Source organism: Symphalangus syndactylus, chromosome 10 (assembly GCF_028878055.3).
Source record: "Symphalangus syndactylus isolate Jambi chromosome 10, NHGRI_mSymSyn1-v2.1_pri, whole genome shotgun sequence".
NCBI lineage: Eukaryota > Metazoa > Chordata > Mammalia > Primates > Hylobatidae > Symphalangus > Symphalangus syndactylus.
This window is the reverse complement of record NC_072432.2, coordinates 54599824-54605307: the sequence shown is the minus strand read 5'-3', so window position 1 is coordinate 54605307 and position 5484 is coordinate 54599824.

The following is a 5484-nucleotide window of genomic DNA, read 5'->3' as shown; positions in this document are numbered from 1 at the left end:
GCTGAGGGCGGGCGCGGGCGCGGGCGCGGGCGCGGGGGGGTCCCGGGCGCGGGGGGGTCCCAGCCGCGCGCTCGGCTCCTCCTTCACTTCTGCTGCCGGCCTCTCCCGGAAGGCCGCTGCGTGTCGGTACCACTGCAGAGGGCCGCGAATTGCCTTTTGGTGGTCTGCGGCTGCTAAGCGACCTGTCACAAAGATGCAAAGCTATCAAAATGAACACGGTTGACAGGGTCATTTTAAGACAAGCAATGATTACAAGAATAAAAGAGTTGAGTAGCAACATTACGATGCCACAGTGGATATGCCACGGTTTTGGTTTTCAAACTGCATTTTAGCGCCCTTCACTCACTGAAACTTACAGAATACTAATAACCATTTGGGGATTGTCTCTGCTAGAACTCTCTAGCCATGTTCTGTGTGTGTGTGTTTGTGTGTGTGCGTGTGTGTGTTCCCTTGCTTTTAGAAAACTTCAGCCTAATTTAAACAATACATGGATATTTAATGTTCTGACAGTTTAATGATGGGCATAATCATAGTGAGCTGGTTCATTTAATGTAAATGGTAAGGTGAGTGGACCAGGGCTTGGCAAATATATTTTACACACACACACACACACACACACACACACACGTAAAGCTATGTTTCTTAAATGACTGAAAGTAAGCATAATAGCAGACTAATGAATTAGTGTGGCACATTTGTGGGTTTTGTTGTCATGCAGTTGTCTGTGGCTGCGTAACACACAATACATATGTATATAATTAATGATTATATATTTATTCCCTAGAATTAAGTTTCTTGCCTTCATTTTGTAGGGGTGAAGGGAGAGCTCCGCCCTCTGAAGGTTCACTGGAGTGAACTAACAAAAGAAAAGATGAACAGAAGAAAAAGGCATACAAATTTATTTTATTTTTTATTTTTTTGAGACTGAGTCTCGCTCAGTCACCCAGGCCGGAGTGCAGTGGCACCATCTCAGCTCACTGCAGCCTCCACCTCCCGGGTTCAAGCGATTCTTCTGCCTCAGCCTCCTGAGTAGCTGGGATTACAGGCACATGCCACCAAGCCCTGCTTATTTATTTATTTTTTTTGTATTTTTATTAGAGACAAGGTTTCACCATATTGGCCAGGCTGGTCTGGAACTCCTGACCTCGGGTGATCTGCCCCCTTTGGCCTCCCAAAGTGCTGGGATTACAGGCGCTCCCGGCTGTCATACAAATTTATTAATGTGCCCTGGAGAAAATCACAGTAGAGTGATTACCCAATAATCCAATGAGGTTCAGATGCTTATGTACGCTTTTTCATAAGGGAGAGGGAGATGGAGGAATGTTAGTAATTTTGAGGATCACAATTCTTTGGATGAGCTTGAGGGATTGCTTGCAAAGAATTCTTTGTGGAAGTTGGATGAGCCCAAACAGAAGTCAGTAACTTCGTACAAAGTTCCTCTGGGCTTTAGATTTGATGTTTGACTTTCAGTCTTCTTCCCACAGTCAGTAGATAATGAAATTTCAATGAAGGGGTGGAAGACAATTGTCGTAGGGTTGATGAAGAGTGGACAGTCGTGCAGGAGTATAATTACACAAAGAGAGTATGATGTAACAAACCGGGGGAACTTAGAATGGGCTGTTTGTTCAGGTTCTTCTCTGTGTCCTGGTGTCTTCAGAGGTAAGGATGTTCCTTTTCTCTATGTAAGGGGAGGGTACCTCTCAAATGACGGTCTTATGACCTACTTCAGGGAAGGACACCGGGTTTTATGGCCTGCCTCAAGGGAGATGGCCAGAGTATTCTTTCTATGGTTTATGGCCTACTTCAGGCAAAAGGAGTGAGGGGAAGGTGAAAATGACTTCTTTGCTCTGCTATTTTCTCAAATGCTCAGGTGCTATATTTTGGAGTAGTGTGTCCTGAACCACATCACTAGTTTTACTGCCTGCAGCCCAGAGCAGCACAGTAGCTGAACCAAATACTCCTTCCGAAGCCAAACAAGCTTGGGTATGAGTGGAGATAAGGAGAAATAGTAGATGAGAGTAATGGAATACATAAACGGGTTATATAATGAGGGAAATCCAATATTCATTAAGACCTCCAAAGAAACTCAAAGCAAGGGATGATATTGTCTCTTATCTTAATTATATCAGATGCCTGAAATAATGAAGATATATATTGCTAAGAACTCTGCTTTTGAAACCTGAAAAGATCAAATGGAAGCCTGAGTGGCCACACTCTGGGAGGCATTTTCTTTTCTTTTTTTTTCTTTGTTTTTTTTTTTTTGAGACGGAGTCTCGCTCTGTCTCCCAGGCTGGAGTGCAGTGGCATGATCTTGGCTCACTGCAAGCTCCACCTCCTGGGTTCACGCCATTCTCCTGCCTCAGCCTCCTGAATAGCTGGGACTACAGGTGTCCACCACCACGCCCGGCTAATTTTTTGTATTTTTAGTAGAGACAGGGTTTCACCGTGTTAGCCAGGATGGTCTTGATCTCCTGACCTCGTGATCCACCTGCCTCGGCCTCCCAAAGTGCGGGGATTACAGGCGTGAGCCACCGCGCCCGGCCTGGCATTTTCATATGATAGGCTGATGGACTGGACAGGTTATTAGTGATTGAATGGGGTTTTAGAAATGTGCAACTATCTTTTAACTCTTAGGATTCTTTGCTATAAGGAATCAGTGGTCGGCCGGGCACGGTGGCTCATGCTTGTAATCCCAGCACTTTGGGAGGCCGAGGCGGGCGGATCACGAGGTCAGGAGATCGAGACCACGGTGAAACCCCGTCTCTATTAAAAATACAAAAAATTAGCCGGGCGTGGTGGCGGGCGCCTGTAGTCCCAGCTACTCGGAGAGGCTGAGGCAGGAGAATGGCGTGAACCCGGGAGGCGGAGCTTGCAGTGAGCCGAGATCGCGCCACTGCACTCCAGCCTGGGCGACAGAGCGAGACTCCGTCTCAAAAAAAAAAACAAAAAAAAAAAAAAAAAAAAAAGGAATCAGTGGTCAAAGATCAAGGATTTGTCTGTAGTGTAGTAAAAAAGAAAATAAATATTTAGTCTTTGTCCTGAGTTCCCGGCGTGGTAGCTTCTAAAACCTTAGGAATTTACTGGTTTTTGTATGCTAAAGAATGACTCATGGGAGAGTGTATTCGTCCCTTCTTGCACTGCTATAAAGAAATACCTGGTGGCTCATACCTATAATCCCAGCACTTTGGGAGACTGAGGTGGGCAGATCACCTGAAATAGGAGTTTGAGACCAGCCTGACCAACATGACAAAACCCCATCTCTACTAAAAATACAAAAATTAGCCAGGCCTGGTGGCATGCGCCTGTAATCCCAGCTACTTGGAAGGCAGAGGTGGGAGAATCACTTGAACCTGGGAGGTGGAGGTTGCAGTGAGCCGAGATCCTTCCACTGCACTCCAGCCTGGGCAACAGAGTGAGAATCTGTCTCAAAAACAAACAAACAAACAAAAGATTGGTCACGGTCACTCATGCTTGTAATTAATTCCAGTGTTTTGGGAGTCTGAGCAGAGAGTATGGCTAGAGGTCAGGAGTTTGAGACCAGCCTGGGCAACATAGTAAGACTCTATCTCTTCAAAAACTTTAAAAAAATTAGGCCAGGTGCGGTGGCTCATGCCTGTAATCCCAGCACTTCGGGAGGCCAAGAGGGGTGGATCACGAGGTCAGGAGTTGGAGACCAGCCTACCAATATGATGAAACCCCGTCTCTACTAAAAATACAAAAATTAGCCAACCATGGTGGTGGGCACCTGTAATCTCAGCTACTTGGGAGGCTGAGGCAGGAGAATCACTTGAACCCACGAGGCAGAGGTTGCAGTGAGCTGAGATCACGCCACTGTGCTCTAGCCTGGGTGACAGAGCAAGACTCCATCTCAAAACAAAAACAAACAAACAAAAATTTAGTCCAGGTGCGGTGGCTCGTGCCTGTAATCCCAACTCACGCCAGTAATCCCAGCACTTTGAGAGGCCAAGGCAGGTGGATCACCTGAGGTCGGGAGTTCGAGACCAGCCTAGCCAACATGGTGAAACCCTGTCTCTACTAAAAATACAAAATTAGCGGGGTGTGGTGGCGTGTGCCTGTAATCCCAGCTACTCGGGAAACTGAGGCAAAGCTGCTTGAATCCAGGAGGCCAAAGTTGCAATGAGGCAAGATTGTGCCACTGCCCTCCAGCCTGGGCAACAGAATGAGACTCTGTCTCAAAAAAAAAAAAAAAAAATTAAAAAAGTTAGTTGGCCAGGCACGGTGGCTCACACCTGTAATCCCAGCAATTTAGGAGGCTGAGGTGGGAGGATCACTTGAGCCCAGGAGGCAGAAGTTGCAGTGAGCTGAGATCATGCCACTGTACTCCAGCCTGGGCCAGACCCAGTTTCAAAAAAAAAAAAAAAAATCAGTCAAGTGTGGTAGTACACACCTGTAGTCCCAGCTACTGGGGAGGCTAAGGCGGGAGGATTGCTTGAGTCCAGGAGCTTGACGCTGCAGTGAGCTTTGATTGTGCCACGTCAGCCTGGGAGACAGAATGAGACGTTGTCTCTTAAAAAAAAATTAGAAAGAAGAATAACTATGAAAATAAGAGAAACATTTTAGCTGCTGTATTAGAATCATGTTAATGATAGGGTTGATTGCTTCAGAAGGATGTGCTTGCTTGCTTAAATTGGGATCCAATAATATTCATCTCTGTTAAATTTTTGGTATTCTATTTTAAATAGGAGGGTTAATGGAACCTCAAATAATTTCAAGAAAAAACTGTATCTTTTACTTTTCTATTTGAATTTTTAGATATTGATTTTTTTCTCATGAAAAGAATAAGAACATGATTTTTAAGTAATGATTTCACTCACAACAGATCAACTTTTAAACAAATATGCTTACAAATAAATGAGTATCATAAAGGGAAATATATCTTATCTTCATAGCATATTATTAATTATACAATTTATTCAAAATGAATGGAGAATGTGATGGCCATGGACATGCTCCACTCTGGTTGAACCTGCTAGGGGAGCCACGGTTGGCTGAAAGCCTCCCCCTTCAGCTCCTGTGAACATTGCCGCCCTCTAAGCTTCCCTGCCACAGCATCAGTGACCATGGTGGGGTATTAACACAGGTCCATTCTTACAAGATGCAGGATTCCTGTAATGGGACTTTGGCTCAAGGACTCTCCATCAGCCCGGCTAAGATTATGTTAGCTTGCACTGAAGTCTGAGACTCCTATCCTTCCCTTCCTCCTTTCCCAGGTGTCAGATAAGCCTGGTTTTCTGCAGCATCTCCTTGCTTACTCCTGCTCTCTTCCCTTTATCTTTCACAGACATTTCCCCAATAGGTCTCTCTCTTGCACGTGGACTCCTGTCTTTGTGTCTGCTTTTCAGAGCATCCAAAGTGGAACAAAGTGCTTGCTTTTCCATATCACCTATGAAGGGCTTTCAGAGCCATAAAGATCACATTTTCAAATATCTGCCAATTAAAAAGCACTTCAAATACAAACATACT